Below are 18304 nucleotides of genomic sequence, written 5' to 3'. Positions count from 1 at the left end.
GGTCGAGTTTGGCGAACAACCCTATCTGACGCGGGTGGCCGATTGGCACGATTGTGGTGAGGTCGAAAGACCCACCCATGACGAGCTCCCGGCGTTGTTCCGAGAAGGTCACGACTGAATTGTCCGTCCGGTGGGCGACGTGCCACAATTCGAGTTACGTGGCCGATCGCACGCCGGCGGGCGCGAATCCGCAACAATACTTTTCAATTTGGATGGTGGCCATCTTGATTTTTTTCGTGGCCAGCACCATTTTTTAACACAGTAGACAAAAGAGAGTATTTGTGCCAAATTTCTTGCTTGCATCACACACCGAAGTATTCAAGGGGTATTTTGCAGTTATCTGCTCCACAACCACCCACCCGCCTTTCGTCCTCCACCAAAATTCGTGTAATTTTTTTATTATTATTATTTAATTTTAACCCCGTGGTGATATCCCTGCACCTGCCCCACTTTTCTCATCTCCACGCTCCCCCACCCCCAATCCCCTTGATCAATTGAGTCGTTGGCTTGACAGATTTATTGAATTTGAATTGTGGTGTCGGTCGAGCACAGACATGACAGACCAAATTTGAATTGCCACCTCCTGTGCCAAATTTCCTTGTTCACACCTGTTGTACACTGCATGGCCAAAATAATGCGGACACCCCTTCTGATTGGTGGATTCGGCTATTTCAACTACATCCATTGCTGACAGGTGTATGAAATCAAGCACACAGCCATGCAATCTCCATCGATAACCAGTGGGAGTTGAATGGGCCGTACTGAAGAGCTCAGCGATTTCAACGTAGCACCCTCATCGGATGCCACCTTTCCAACAAGTCAGTTCGTCAAATATCTGCACTGCAAGAGCTCTCTGGTCAACTGCAAGTGCGGTTATTGTGGAGTGGAAAGGTCTCGGAGCAACAGCAGCTCAGCTGTGAAGTGGTCAGCCACACAAGCACATAGAATGGGACCACTGAATCCTGAAGTGTAAAACACAGAAAAATTGTCTGTAGGCGGTTGCAACACTCACTACCGAGTTCCAAACTGACTGGAAGCAACGTCAGCACAAGCACTGTTTGTCGAAAGCTTAATGAAAGGGGTTTCCATGGCCGGGCAGCCACACACAAGCCAAAGAGCACCATGCGCAATTACAAGCCACCATTGGAGTCTGGACCAGTGGAAATAGGTTCTCTGGAGTGATGAAACACGATTTCCCAGAAGAGTGGAGGCTGTTGTAGCAGCAAAAGGGACCAACACCATATAACTACCATTGATTTTGGAATGAGATGTTGGACGGGCAGGTGTCCGCATACAGTACTTTTGGCCATCTCGTGTATCTTCGTGGCAGGCTCACCCAAACCCGTCACCCGAGGCAGTCACCTGGATCAACTGCCCCTAAATCCGGCCCTGGCCACACCATCTCAATATAATAATAGGCTAATGCTGTCTGTCTGGTGAATCCTGAAACACAGAAACACTCCTTGGAGAGAAATTTTAAAAATAAAAGTTGCTTCAAAATAATCCAAACCTGCAGGAAAATTACAATTTTTTTTCAATCAGATAAAAAAATTTGAACCTGGGAAGTGTAGAAAGCTGGGTAGTGTCGAACGGGTGGTATCAAAACCACCTGGATGGTGAAGGAAGCAACAGACAGCTGCCTCGATATCTTTGCTGTTAAATATGATTTTAGAATTTTACACGATACATCAATGTGTCATCATATGCTGGTTCATCCATCCGTTTGTGTGTAACATTCCTTCCATCCATGAAAGATATCATTTGACGACAATATTCGTTAGGTCAAAGGGATCGACAGGGTATTAAAAGGTGTGAAGGTCCAAAGAGTAGAAAGGAGTCTCATGGTCTTCAGGGTTCGAAAGGGATGAAGTGAATCGAAAGGGTCTTGGAGGTCTCAGTGCTCCAAAAGGTCTTGGGAGAAAAGTTTGAGGTGAATATATAATGAATGTAACAAAAGCACACTTTGTAAACCAAGCACAGCATGCCAAGTCTGAACATCATATCATATCCCTCACTGGAGATGAGGTTTCAGGAACATTCTCCAAGCAGGATGAAGATCGTTCAAATCGTGCCACAGAGAGGATGGCTGAAAGGGATGGAAGAAAAAAACAATGTGGTTGTCTTTAACCTTCCTGAATCTTCTCCAAATTCTTCCAAAGGTTGGTAGAAAGCAGACTGAAAGTCTGTTGCAGAATTGATAGAGATAAGAACACAGGTAGAAGGAATACATATGAATCATGCCATAAGGATGGGGGGGGGGGGTTATTGGACATAACCAGAATGTGGGTCCAGAGTAGCACTTGTTGAGCTAAAAGATATATAAACGAAAAACAGAGTCCTCCAAAGCCTGGTGTTGGCTTCACGGTTAAGGTGGCTGGCTGAAGATCTTAGGGTCTTGAGTTTGAGCCGTCATCCAAGGAATTAACATCAGCTGGGGTTATTGTGAACAGCTTGTCATCGTTCTGAGGATGGCAAAATGAGTAACAATGCACTGGTAATAGAGGGCACGAAATTAGCAGCACAGTCATGCCCCCAGAAAATGATGCAACCAGCAGCCACAGGCTGCACACGAGAGCTCGCTCGCTAAGTAGGACAGCCAGTTCTGGGCAAAGTCTGGGTCGTTCCATTTCCTAATGATGGAGCTCACTGTGCTCTTGGGAACTTTCAACACTCTAGAAATTGTTTTATACCCTTCCCCAGATCTATACCTCCTTACAGTTTTATCTCGGAGCTCGACGGACAGTTCATTGGACTTCATTTTAGAGTTTCCGCTCTGACATGAACTGTCAACTGTGGGACCTGATATAGAAAAGTGTGTTTCTTTAAAAATGATGTCCAATCAATTGAGTTGGTCACAGGTGGACTCAAATTAAGTTTTTGAGACATCTCAAGGATGACCAAAGCAAAATGGATGAACCTGAGCTCAATTTGGAGTGTCAGATCAAAGGGGTTGAATACTTTTTGACTCGACATTTTAAGCTTTTCATTTTGTTCTGAAATTGTAAAGGTTTCCAAAAACATGTTTTCACTTTGTCATTACGAGGAATTTTCTGGAGATCGGTGACAAAAAAAAATTAAATTTAATCCATTTTACATTGAGGCTGCAACACAACAAAATGTGAAGGGGTGTGAACACTTTCTGAAGGCACTGTCTGGTCTCGAGCTGTTTTTACTAAATCTCACTGAGATTGATGTCATCACTTCCTCTGTACATGCAGAGTTATCAACACCTGGCAAGCTTTGTCACTGCATCGTGAGACCAAAAATGTGTTTTGTAAAAAATGAAACGGTCGATTGTCCTTTTTGATGTATTCATGAATTGTTTATTTTTTGCTCACATCTGCTTTGTAAAATGTTTTTTTGTGAATATATTTTTGCAATGAAAGGACATAAAAGCAAAGTGTCAAGTCTGTCTCTGTCTCTGTCTTTCCGTCAGCAAAGCCATAGGTGGTATTTGCATGTCGAAAATAATCAATGAGTGTGTCAGTAAGTGTCTCCTCCATAACTCCAAAACCATGAAACCAAGAGGCACAAAACTTTGCATGCACACCAAGGGAACCCCAAGGGAGTGTGTGAATGAAAACTGGGTGTTGGGGTAAATTTAAACACTCCGTTTAAAGATAATTTCGGGGGTGCTCATTCCAGAACAAACAAACAAAATAAACCTCACAGAAATGGTGGCACACCATCTTGGTCAGCCTTCTGTCACATCACCGGTTTAAACCGGCATTTTCTTCGGCCAGCACAAAGACACCTCAACTTGGAACTACGATCACCTCTCATGGACTAATTAAAGTGCTGCCTGTATTCAAAATCTGGCTTCACATTTGAGGATCCAATCTTGTGGACTAAATAACTTTCAAAATATGGAGTTTGGCAATTCCGCAGTTAGTAACGTTACATTTTAGGGACATTCTCATTATTTAGATAAGAGTCCTTTCTCTATCTGTGGATGTAAAGTCTCATTAATGTCACCAGAGATCAACCTAGTCTAGACGTAGAACAGAGCAAAGAATGAAATCATTTCATGAAACATTCTAGAAGAAAGAACTGCTTTTAATGCCGGTTAGTAACGTTACAAAAAAAGGACATGAAAAATTGATGAGCATCTTTGAATGAAAAGTTTGCTAACATTGGTATAGCTTGAAACATATCAACTCTATTTTTTCATTTCTAGCTTTAAGGGCAATAGCTACCCTAAATATCCTTTCTCATTCTAGCTTTGTTTGAAAATTAGGAACAAAAATCATGGTTAGTAACGTAACGGTTAGTAACGTTATACTTTGTCCAGTGATTACAATGACTCACAGAATTATGTTTAATCTCAAATCATTACATTTTTCCTCAAGAGAATGTGAAATAAGCTAAAAAAACATCAGATAAGACATGAAACTCTTATTTCAATCACCAAACTCAAGCAGTATAGTGTCATTGTACTTGTACAATGGTACAAATTACATATGTGTTAAAAAAGACAAGAAAAAGTTACAATAAATTACAAACAACAAAAGAGTACCACTTTAAAGACTGGGTCAAGTGATATCCACAGATCCATAACTATGCTGATCACAGTTCATCGTGATTCACTGGAATTCACAAGTTGAACAAAACAGTACATATTGTATGTGTTCCTCATTCAAGAGTACCTTTCATATAGGGGAAAGAAACCAAAGAGCAAAAACTAATGTACCGGTATGTAGTATGTACAGTGTATGGCCATAATGCAACATTTGATATTGTGACAGTAGTTTACATCATAGTATTTGAATTCATGTTTATTCAAGTCTAGAGATATGTGATATGTTTTTTTTTTTCTTTAGACCACTTTGAACGTATCTCTGCATTGACGTGAAAACAAAAGTCTGTTCGCTGTACCTGAAATGTAATTACACCTGACAAACCACCGTACAATAATTTCAAATTGGGACAAAAAATTTGAAATGGCCTCGATTGTTCACTACTTCTGGTGCATCCAACGGGGCAATCATCTGGTGTCTCATGTAGAAAATAGCATCCCTAGTTGAAGGCCATTTCCAGTACTTCCCGACATGTGCCATTACTGACACCTGGAACTCTCCATCTCGTACAGCAAGAACTTCTCCTGGAAATTGTTTTCCATCGTACTCAACTATGAACCAGTCTCCCACTGCTGCAATGGTCTCACTGCTGCTCTGGGTTGCCTCATCGTGCTTGTCTCTGCTCAGGACATAGGCTACCACCTCGTCATTTACCACTTTGAAGAAGTGCATCTTTGCTATGCCAGTAATGGCCTTGGCTTCACTGAAGATGACATCAAGGTTCAGCTTCTCGTTCCTCTTTGTTCCTCTTCCCAGTATCACAATGAACAGAAGGTTTTATGAAAAACTTATGCCGCATGGAAGAATTCTGTACTGACTAGACAGACAAGTCATGTGGTACGCTCCATTGTAACCACCACTGGGCACCATGTATTGAAGAGTATGTACTGTGCACTGGTCACTGCAACATAAAGCATGCATCAGCCACATGTTTCCAAAATTTACCCCTCCCCCCCCCCCCACTGTCTTCATACTGCCCTCTGTTGTCTTACTGTCACTTTTGTCTTGACCAGGACCTGTATATTCGAGTCTTATTCACTTATTTCATGGTTAGTAACGTTACATGGTTAGTAACGTCACACATTTTGATTGCTGTTATTTCTAACTTCTATCATGACAAGTAATACTTATTTATATATTTCAATTAGTCATTGGACACAGCAGGAAAAATTGAAATATTATCATTCATAGACACTTTATACACTCTGGAGGTAAATAATTTCACTTTTCGGTTAGTAACGTTACATGACTTTCTAGGGGTTGGGAAATGCACACATGTTTGCATTTTGAAGACATGTAGGTTGATTTTACTTAATATATCCATGAAAGCACTACACTGCCTCTATGAATTCAATATTTTTGGTAAGAAAATGGCATTTAATTTGACAAGATATCTTCTTTGCCATTATGGAGATTTTGCTGATAAAATTTATCTGGAACAATTCTTGTTCAAAATTGGTGAATTCACCACCTAAAACTATCAATATACCCTGAAAAATATTTTTTCCTGAATCATCAATGTGTCCTTTCGTAAATCACACACAAAAATCAAGGAAAAAAACAAATTGAAATTTTAGGGTCATGTCCCTCTAACTGCGGAATTGCCAAGTTAAATGTGAAAAGTAAAAGAAATCAGCGATTCTTTCAACCAAGTGTATTTATTTATTTGAGAAAGGCATTCATCCCTCCTTTTGCCGTGTCGTCTTAATTCATACCTCTCGAGAATACAGTGTCACTCCACTGGAAACCCAAAGACTAGAAAACTGGAAATGGGGGAACCTGCGATACTTGTCAGAAACCCAAAGATTTGAACAATGTTTGAAAAATTCCCTCTGCATGAAGAACCCAGATTGCATCCATTTTTAAGTATTAAAGAAGTGTGGATGGACATTCTGGATCTGGCGAACATTTACAGCCATTTGAACCAGAAGTATTCCTAACTGCATGGCAGTTCTGAGATTTAAAAAAGAGAGTGAGAAATCTTTGTTGTATTATGGATTGGCTTTGGATACGAGGATCTGATCTCGTGGACTAAATCTGAAGTGAAATCTGAAAATTTTTAGAAATTACCAATTCTTGTAACTCAGTATAATGATGTATTTATTGAATTAAGAAAGGATATCGCCTCTCTTTCTGCTCTGTCGTCTTAATTCACATCTCCATAGGACAGGGTGTCACTCTCGTGGGACCTGCAATACTTGGAGGAAACTCAAATATTTGAAGGATCTGTTTCTTAAATTCCCTCTTGAAACAGGGAAGGGGGGGGGGGGGTGATTGGTATGTTGGATCTGCCGAACATTTGAACCACAAGTATTCCCCACTCTGCAAGGCGGTTCTAACATTTTTACAAGAGAGCAGAAAATCCATAAAGTATTATGGAATAGCTGAAGGTTCCTTTCTTCACCGCTTTTACATCTGGCCATGTGGTGTATATATGGAGCCACAAGGCTCTGAAAATGCCATAAAATTTAAAAAGAAAAAGATCTCTCCTTCAGTATCAGTGAAGCCACGGGTGGTATTTCCATATGCTGAGTGGTATTTTGAGAGACATACGGCGTGGCCCCATGGTGTCGATACGTATCTTTTCACAACACGGCAATGCCGATTGAATGACGTGGTGAGGTGAACGGAATGATAAAGTATTACGGAAGCAGCTCGATCATGTGTGGTGACCCCAAATTGTTTTAATTCACAGGCAAAATAAATAATAAAACGGTGTGTGTGTGTGTGTGTGTGTGTGTATGTGTGTATGTGTGTGTGTGTGCGTGCGTGGGTGCGTGGATATATACATATATATATATATATATATATATATATATATATATATATATATTCTTCTTCTTCTTCTTCTTCTTTCGGCTGCTCCCGTCCGGGGTCGCCACAGCGGATCATCCATATGATCCGCATAGTGATTTGGCACATGTTTTACGCCGGATGCCCTTCCTGACGCAACCCTGGTCACTTCTTACGACACAGGGATATATATATATATATATATATATATATATATATATATATATATATATATATATATATATATATATATATATATATATATATATATATATATATATATATTGTTGTGGATTCCCACCTGTTCGGCGTGCGGATGACCGCCTCAGACCAATCGCGGCAGCATGCATCCACCGAACGAGCAATCCAGATCAACGCTGAAATCTAGCTATGGGTGTGTATTTAATCACACTGTAGATCAGCTAACTCTTCTGTCCACGCGCTACAGGGTCAATATACCTAATTATTCGCGCAGACAGAAATTCCGGGGATCTTCACCTCGGCGGAAGCCGGCACAAAACCAGCCACTTTACGCGCAGCTCGTTTTGTATGCTATTGCCGAGTGGTGGTTTATCGCCCGGCCCCGCCGGATCCGATTACTTTATCGGCTATTAAAAAGCCAGCTAATATCCCGTACGCAGCGATGGCAACTCAGATGAGGAAAGGACGCACGAACAGGTATACATTTAAACAAGTGCATTATTTTATACACATAACCAATGCAATGTACAAGCACGTATGCAATGCAATGAAGCAATGGGGGAAGGGGGTCAAGGACAAGCAGAAAGACCAAAGACCTACAGCCGATGACTAGTTATTATTTCCAGTCACTTATACAGTTTTACTTATGGGACTGGCGCCACGAACACACACACAAAAACCCAGAAAAGAAAAGAAAGAGAACGTGACCGTGTGGTGAAGTCTTGGGCTCCGTTCTCCTCGATCCGACCTTCCCCAAGAGAGCATCCTCGCACACGATCCAGAGAGGCCACTCGCACACGATCCAGAGAGAGAGAGAGAGAGCGAGCCCACAACCGATGACCGAGCCACCAGAGAGAGCCAGAGCGCACGCGATCCAGATGGTGAGAGAGCTTAGGGCACGATGCGGAGCCCAGAGAGAGAGAGAGCGATTCTCCTCAGTACGTCTTTTATAGCCCCTCCCCTCACCCCCCTCCCTTCTTCCAGCACGGGAGGGAAACTTCCAGAAGAAGTCCTTTTGCCGCCCAATCGGGGCCGTTCCCTCGACGCTCTGCCGTATTCGTCTTTGTCTTTGTGCCTTTTGGAGGGTCGAATTCACTGCGCCGGCCGGCAAAGACGCCACTCGTTGGGGGGGGGGGTGGGGATCGCCTGCTTTCCCTCGACGAAAGCCAGGCTTCTGACAATCGTGTGCTGAGGTAGAAACGCGGTGGTGTGGTTGAGGTGGTTGTTGTAATGGTGGCGTGTTTGGCGTTGTGGTCAAGGTGGTTGTTGTAATGGTGGCGTGGTTGGCATTGTGGTTAAGGTGGTTGTTGTAATGGTGGCACGGTTGGCGTTGTGCTCAAGGTGGTTGTTCCAAAGTCAAGACAGCAAAAGAATAACACCACCTCAAAGATCACAGCCTGGTTACACGAATAATACCCACGAGACGACGGTGGGGAAATCTACCTGAACACGTACTTATCGGCATCACTGAACTAAGGACCTGCATGGTGTTCTTTGAATTTCCACAACCATAACGATCTATCTATATATATATATATATATATATATATATATATATATATATATATATATATATATATATATATATATATATATATATATATATATATAAATATAAATATAAATATAAATATAAATATAAATATATATATATATATATATATATATATATATATATATCTGTTCGTCTTTCGGCTGCTCCCGTTAGGGGGTCGCCACAGAAGATCATCCGTTATGATCCGCAAACTGATTTGGCATAAGTTTTACGCGGGATGCCCTTCCTGACGCAACCCTGGTCGCCTCTGACGAGACAGGGATAAGGATTGGGTTTCGCCAAGATTCCGAACTGCCCTACACCCTCTCATAGCACGGCCCAGCGCAGAGCTACCATCCTCAAGCGGTCCTCCAACCCAAGCCTCCGAGTAGCCGGATTTCAGCCGCCACTACGCCCGGTACTATAAAAAAAAAAAAACATATATATCTTCTTCTTCTTTCGGCTGCTCCCGTTAGGGGTCGCCACAGCGGATCATCCATATGATCCGCATAGTGATTTGGCACATGTTTTACACCGGATGCCCTTCCTTACGCAACCCTGGTCGCCTCTTGCGACACAGGGATCTGCGACACCTATTTTAACCGGGGTATACACCGACCCAGTACACTAATACGCATTTCGCCGACCTCGGAAGGAATGACAGGCCGAGTCAACCCCTGGTGTATTAATTCAGTGGCCCAACGGGGCTTGAACTCAGGACCTTTTGGATCACAAGCAGCTGCCCTAACCACTGCGCCAACACCAGGCTTCATGTATGTATGTATGTATGTATGTATGTATGTATGTATGTATGTATGTATGTATGTGTATGTGTATGTGTATGTGTATGTGTATGTGTATGTGTATGTGTATGTGTATGTGTATGTGTATATGTATATGTATATGTATATGTATATGTATATGTATATGTATATGTATATGTATATGTATATGTATATGTATATGTATATGTATATGTATATGTATATGTATATGTATATATATATGTATATGTATATGTATATGTATATGTATATGTATATGTATATGTATATATATATATATATATATATATATATATATATATATATATATATATATATATATATATATATATATATATATATATATATATATATATATATATATATATATATATATATATATATATATATATATATATATATATATATATATATATATATATATATATATATGTATGTTGAGCAGTGGTTAGGGCAGTGGCTTGGGACCCAAAAGGTCCTGAGTTCAAGCCCCGTTGGGACACTGAATTAATATATGTACATGTATGTAAATATATATATATATATATATATATATGTATATATATATATATATATATATATATATATATATATATATATATATATATATATATATATATATGTATGTGTGTGTTGTTGTTGTTGTTCGTCTTTCGGCTGCTCCCGTAAGGGGTCACCACAACGGATCATCCGTTATGATCCGCATACTGATTTGGCATAGGTTTTATGCCGGATGCCCTTCCTGACGCAACCCTGGTCGCCTATTACGACACAGGGATAAGGATTGGGTTTGGCCATGATTCCGGGCTGCTCTGCATCCTCTCGTAGCGCGCCCAGCGCAGAGCGCCCATCCTCAGGCGATCCTCCACCCCAAGCCTCTGAGTAGCCAGATTACAGGCGCACGCCACTACGCCCAGTATATATATATATATATATATATATATATATATATATATATATATATATATATATATATATATATATATATATATATATATATATATATATATATATATATATATATATATATATATATATATATATACATATACATATATATATATATATATATATATATATATATATATATATATATATATATATATATATATATATATATATATATATATATATATATATATATATATATATATATATATATATATATATATATATATATATATATATATATATATATATATATATATATATATACATATATACATATATATACACCAAGTCGAAAACACCAGGGGGTTGACTCAGCCTGCCATCCTTCCGAGATCGGTGAAATGAGTACCAGTTGTACTGGGCCCGGTGTATGCCCCGGTTAGAATAGGTGTATCATATCCCTGTGTGTCATAAGAGGTGACCAGGGTTGCGTCAGGAAGGGCATCCGGCGTAAAAACCTATGCCAAATCATTATGCGGACAATAAAACGAATTTCCATACTGGTTCGGTCGAGGCCCGGGTTACCAACGACCGCCACCGCTGGTCAGCAGGGTACCAGTGGAAACTGTGCTACTGCTGGGCGAAGGAGGAGAAGGAGACGGGGAAGGCGAGTCCGGAGACAGTGGGAGAGGGGGAAGGGCAGAAGTGTGCAGGTGAGAGTTGGAACTCTGAATGTTGGGACGATGACTGGCAAAGGGCGAGAGTTGGCTGATATGATGGAGAGAAGAAAGGTGGACATTCTGTGTGTACAAGAGACCAAGTGGATGGGGAGTAAGCCGAGGAGCATTGGAGGTCATTTCAAACTGTTCTACCATGGTGTGGATGGGAGGAGAAATGGTGTCGGGATAATCCTGAAGGAAGATTATGTCAAGAGGGTATTGGAGGTGAGGAGAGTGTCTGACCGAGTGATGAGTGTGAAGTTGGAAATTGAAGGGGTGATGATGAATGTCATCAGTGCATATGCCCCACATATGGGATGTGAGATGGAGTATAAAGAAGATTTCTGGAGTGAGTTCGATGAAGTGGTGGAGAGTGCACCCAAGGATGAAAGAGTGGTGATTGGAGCAGATTTCAATGGGCATGTTGGGGAAGGGAATAAAGAGGATGAGGAGGTGATGGGTCGGTACGGTCTCAACAAGAGAAATGTGGAAGGGCAAATGGTGGTAGAGTTTGCAAAAAGAATGGAAATGGCAGTGGTAAATACATATTTCAAGAAGAAGGAGAAACACAGGGTGACATACAAGAGTGGAGGAAAGTGCACACAGGTGGATTACATCTTAAGCAGGAGATGCAACCTGAAAGAGATTAGCGACGGTAAGGTGGTGGGAGGGGAGAGTGAAGCTCGACAGCATCGATTGGTGGTCTGTAGGATGACTTTATAGGTGAGGTTGAGGAAGAGAGTGAGGGCTGAACTAAGGACCAGATGGTGGAAGCTGAAGGAGGAAGACTGTTGCGTGAAATTTAGGGAGGAGGTGAGACAGGCGTTGGATGGTGGTAAAGATGGGTGGGATGATTGGGCAACTACAGCAGAAGTGGTGAGGGAGATAGCTAGGAAGGTACTTGGTGTGACATCTGGACAGAGGAAGGAAGATAAGGAGACTTGGTGGTGGAACGAGGAAGTACAGGAAAGTATAAGGAAAAAGGGGTTGGCGAAAAGCAAGTGGGACAGTCAGAGAGATGAAGAAAGTTGGCAGGAGTACAAGGAGTGGCGTCGAAAGGCAAAAAGAGAGGTGGCAAAGGCCAAGGAAAAGGCATATGACGAGCTGTATGAGAAGTTGGATACAAAAGAAGGGGAAAAGGATTTATACCGATTGGCAAGACAGAGGGACCGAGCTGGGAAGGATGTGCTGCAGGTTCGGGTGATAAAGGACGCAAATGGGAATGTGCTGACGAGCGAGGAGAGTGTGTTGAGAAGGTGGATGGAGTACTTTGAGGAGCTGATGAATGAAGAAAATGAGAGAGAGAGAAGGTTGGAAGAGGTGGAGAAAGTGAATCTGGAAGTGGGGTGGATCAGTCAGGATGAAGTGAGGACTGCTATGAAGAGGATGAAGAGTGGAAAGGCGGTTGGCCCAGATGACATACCAGTGGAGGCATGGAAGTGCTTCGGAGAGATGGCAGTGGCGTTGTTAACCTGATTGTTTAATAAAGTCTTGGAAAGTGAGAGGATGCCGGAGGAGTGGAGATTAAGTGTGCTGGTTCCGATTTTCTAGAATAAGGGTGATGTGCAGAGCTGTGGAATTACAGAGGGATAAAGTTGTTAAGCCACACCATGAAGGTGTGGGAAAGAGTAGTGGAAGCTAGGTTGAGAGGAGAGGTGACGATCTGTGAGCAGCAATATGGGTTTATGCCAGGAAAGAGCACCACTGATGCGATGTTTGCTTTGAGAATGTTGATGGAGAAGTATAGGGAAGGCCAGAAAGAGTTACATTGTGTGTTTGTGGATTTAGAGAAAGCTTATGACAGGGTGCCAAGAGAGGAGTTGTGGCATTGTATGAGGAAGTCGGGAGTGGTGGAGAAGTATGTGAGGATTGTGCAGGATATGTACGAGGACAGTGTGACAGCGGTGAGGTGTGCGGTAGGAATGACGGACTGGTTTCAGGTAGAGGTGGGATTGCACCAAGGATCGACTCTGAGCCCTTTCCTGTTTGCAATGGTGATGGACACATTGACGGACGAGATCAGACTGGAGTCTCCATGGACTATGATGTTCGTGGATGACATCATGATCTGTAGGGAGAGTAGGGAGCAGGCTGAGGCGAGCCTCGAGAGGTGGAGGTAACGCACTGGAGAAAAAGGGAATGATAGTCAGTCGGAGTAAGACGGAGTACATGTGCGTAAATGAGAGGGAGGGTGGTGGTTTGGTGCGGTTGCAAGGAGCTGAGGTGGGAAGGTGGATGGGTTTAAATACTTGGGATCAACTGTAGAAAGTAACGGAGAGTGTGGGAGAGAAGCGAAAAAGAGAGTGCAGGCAGGATGGAGTGGGTGGAGAAGAGTTGCAGGAGTGATTTGTGACAGAAGGGTCGCTGCAAGAGTGAAGGGGAAAGTATACAAGACGGGAGTGAGACCAGCTATGTTGTATGGTTTGGAGGCGGTGGCGCTAACAAAAAGACAGGAAGCGGAGCTGGAGGTGGCAGAGTTAAAGATGCTGCGATTCTCATTGGGAGTGATGAGGATGGACAGGATAAAGGAATGAGTATATTAGAGGGACAGCGCAGGTAGGACGGTTTGGAGACAAAGTGAGAGAGGCGAGATTGAGATTGTTTGGACATGTGCACAGGAGGGAAGCGGAGTCTATCGGGAGAAGGATGTTGAAGATGGAGCTGCCAGGTAGGAGGATAAGAGGAAGGCCAAAGGAGAGGTTCATGGATGCGGTGAGGGCGGACATGCGGGTGGTTGGAGTGTCAATGGAAGATGTGGAGGATAGAGCGAAATGGAGACGGTTGATCCGCTGTGGCGACCCCTAACGGGAGCGAGCCGAAAGAAGAAGATATGTTGTGTGTTGTTATGTTGTGTTTAATATATATATATATATATATATATATATATATATATATATATATATATATATATATATATATATATATATTATTTGTTGTGTGTTGTTCGTCTTTCGGCTGCTCCCGTTAGAGGTCGCCATAGCGGATCAACCGTTTATATATATATATATATATATATATATATATATATATATATATATATATATATATATATATATATATATATATATATATATATATATATATATTTTGTTGCGGATTCGCGCCCGCCGGCGTGCTGACGGCCACGTAACTCGAATCGCGGCACGTCGCCCACCGGACGGACAATCCAGTCGTGACCCTCTCGGACTAACGCCGGGAACCAGTCACGGGTGGACCTTTCGGTCTCACCGCGATCGAGCCAATCGGCCCCCGCGTGGGATAGGGTTGCTCGCCAAATTCGACCTACCTAAGTACCCACACGGAGGGTAGACCGGGCGATCGCACCTCGCCGCAGGTCGACTTCGGACACGGGCCACTTAAGCGACCCGTTCCGTACTATCGGGATAACAGAGCGGTGTTATCGTCGGCCTCGACGGTTCGATTAATTATCGGGCGTATTCAGCCCACTACCAACCCTTTACGTGAAGCAAGATGAGGATTCAATGAGAGAAATGACGAAGCGAAGCGGGAAAGCAGTTCAACATAAAGCACATTTATTCGCGATGAACGGAAAGCACACATATACAATTCCACCAAAAGCACATAGAAGGAAAAGAAACACAATGCAATTTTACACAAAAAGCAAATGTAAAAGCGAAGACACAATGCAGAGCTAATACCGACTACCGAGCACACGGCAACACTTATACAATTCTACTTCACAGACGGCGCCGACAACACATACCCAAAACCAAGAAAAAGAACACCCTCAAGGATGAGGCGGGCCTGAGGCCGAGACCGGGTCGGGCCTACCCGTCTGGTGATGAGACGCGGAGCGGCGATGGTGCCTCAACTCCGCGGGCCTCGCGGACAGTGTCTGGTCGGGGGTGGGAAAAGGGGCCCCCTTGGTCGCACGATCTCAGCGCGGGGGGAAACAGGAGGGGGTTGCTGATGCTCGGGGAAAGGAGGATTTTTACTCTGTCTCGGGTCCCGCGACGAGCGTCTCCACCTCGACCAGGTCGCGCCGTCGGCCTCCCTGGTGTGCAGCTCCCGGCACGACGCGAGCACCCCCTCGTCTGCCTTCGCCGCCTCTCCACAGCTTCGTCCTCTTCGCTCCGACTCCAACGCACACGACGACGACGCCGACCAACAACCAATTCTTCCTCTTCCCAACTCCACCGACTGCGAAGTCTTAACTGACTGGACTGACGAACGCAGCCGCTTATATAAGCCCCGTGGCTTCGCTCTCTCATCTTTGACCCCCTGCCTTCGACCTTTCACCTCGCTCCCCATTGGCCCGAGAAAAAGTGGGCGTGAATGCTTTTTGATCCATAAATTTGCATATAGCGACCGCCCTCCAACGCCCTGGAGGCGGGGCCAAATCGCCCCTCGCTCACCGATTGGACGGAACAAAAGTGGGCGTGTGTCGTTTTTGATCCGTTTTTGGAGCGGAAAATCCGTGGTTTTGTACACGCTGTTCGGCGCGCGCCCTGCACGAGTCCAACACCGGTACCCACAAGCGGCGCAAGAACGGTGGCGATGCGACGGTTGCGAGGTGTGACGTGAAGCGGCGCCGCGGTGGGTGGTTGATGTTGTGGTTGGTGGTGGTAACAATGGCGGTTGGTCCAAAATAAAGATAGTAAAAGAAAAACGGCTATCCTGAAGAGTCGCAGCACGCATAAATGACATGTATTCCCACTAGACAACGGGTTTGGGCCTAACTACACATATACTTACCGAGATATCTCACCTAAGGGACCTGAATGGTGGTTTGCGAATTTGGTAACCACAACAATATATATATATATATGTATATATATATATATGTATATATATATATATATATATATATATATATACATATATATATATATATATACATATATATATATATATATATATATATGTTGTGATTACATTGGAGATCTCTCACACACACACACACACACACACACACACACACACACACACACACACACACACACACACACACACACACACACACACACACACACACACACACACACACACACACACACACACACACACACACACACACACACACACACACACAGCTCCGTTCCACCTTATAAAACCCACACATGGAGAGAACAACCAACACACATCGAAATTCACTTTCACTGTAATTCTCACACACAGACACACCATGAATTACCACTTTCCTGGAAGATAAATTTCAAGGTTCATCTCGTTCAATCACCTCAGAAACGAGATTCGTGCTTTGATGGGAAACGTACACGATGATTAAGGAAGGGGGGGCAGGGTGGCGGGGGGGATAGACAGCGTGGTGGGGAGAAGGGGACACAGCGTGGCGGGGAGGGGGGACACAGCGTGGCGGGGAGGGGGGGGACACAGCGTGGCGGGGAGGGGGGGAACACAGCGTGACGGGGAGGGGGGACAGCGTGGTGGAGATGGGGGAACACAGCGTGGCGGGGAGGGGGGAACACAGTGTGGCGGGGAGGGGGGAATACAGCGTGGCGGGGAGGGGGAACACAGCGTGGCGGGGAGGGGGGGAACACAGCGTGGCGGGGAGGGGGACACAGCGTAGTGGGGAGGGGGGAATACAGCGTGGCTGGGAGGGGGGACACAGCGTGGCGGAGAGGGGGGACACAGTGTGGCGGGGAGGGGGGAAACAGCGTGGCCGGGAGGGGGGCACAGCGTGGTGGGGAGGGGGCACAGCGTGGTGGGGAGGGGGAAACAGCGTGGTGGGGCGGGGGGCACAGCGTGGTGGGGAGGGGGCACAGCGTGGTGGGGAGGGGGGCACAGCGTGTCGGGGAGGGGGGGACAGCGTAGCGGAGATGGGGGAACACAGCGTGACGGGGAGGGGGGGAGTGGGGACTGTGTTCATGACGTTCCCAATGAGTTGTAGAATTCCAGAATAATTTCCCTGAGGAGTCCAACATCCCTGACACGGAATGTCCCCCGAAGATTAACGAGGAATGTTACATTTTCGACCCACACGATCTTTGGGAGTTTTTGATGATGAATCAGGTTTTTATCTCCATTCAGGTGATGAAGGTTAAATATCCCACGGAACAGGTAAAGTAGGTAATCGTACCTCGTTTCACCTCCTCATTTAGAGATAAAATTGGATTTCCAAGTTAATAATAAAAGGTTTCTGGTAGTTTTGTAGTTAAAAGGAAGAATGAGGTTTAATCCTCGTTGTGGGAAGTTTCGTGATGATGATTAATAAACAACGTGGAGAATAAAACAAAACGAGTGAAAAACACCTCATGAAATCAACAACCAAACACCTCAACAAACATTGAATAAAAACTCCTTTAACTTCCCTTCGTTTCCGTCATCGAGGAACAGAGAATTATTTTATATTTAAATTACCGTTTCCCCCTCTCTCTCCTCCTCTTCACATCATTTCCTCCCCGACCACGAGGACCCGGGTTGGAGAGAACAAGGTCACAGGAACATGAACCCGGAAGTTCTTCCTCCTACTTCCGGTTAACTCACATCATTCTTTTTCTTCCTCATTTTCAATATTACTTTTATTGTCCTTTGATTCACTGATCTCCATGATAGTTGTTGATGACTTAAATTTTTCCTCTTTTGATTTTTTTATGTCGATCTTCTTCTTCCTCTTTATGTGTTTCACGACGCGATCAGAACCTCGAGGCCCCATAAACCCAATGAACCCAAACTCATCGATTCCAGTCAAATATATAAAATAAAACAAGTCACGGAGTTTATTCTGTTCGCCTCCATTTCCTTTTTAATTTTAAGACCGATTTACAGAGTCGATGGAGATTCTGGATCAACTGATAAAGTGTGTCCGGTTCACCCGACCAGGGG

At 43.8% G+C, this 18304-nt stretch overlaps 1 protein-coding gene across 1 annotated transcript in view; it reads right to left on the bottom strand.

Annotated features, from left to right (window-relative positions):
• LOC147029206 (uncharacterized) overlaps positions 1 to 17966 on the bottom strand; it is a 56690-nt gene extending 38724 nt beyond the window's left edge. Inside the window, exon 1 of the mRNA XM_085876443.1 lies at positions 17840 to 17966. The gene's annotated coding sequence lies outside the window, so the exon portion shown is untranslated. The remainder of the gene's footprint in view (positions 1 to 17839) is intronic.
• Between the last annotated feature and the right edge of the window lie 338 nt (positions 17967 to 18304).

Source organism: Eptatretus burgeri, chromosome 4, assembly GCF_056783735.1.
Source record: "Eptatretus burgeri isolate ZD-2024b chromosome 4, Ebu_testis_v1, whole genome shotgun sequence".
Classification (NCBI taxonomy): Eukaryota; Metazoa; Chordata; class Myxini; order Myxiniformes; family Myxinidae; genus Eptatretus; species Eptatretus burgeri.
The sequence above is the reverse complement of the archived record's forward strand: the minus strand, read 5'-3'. Positions and strand labels throughout refer to the sequence as shown.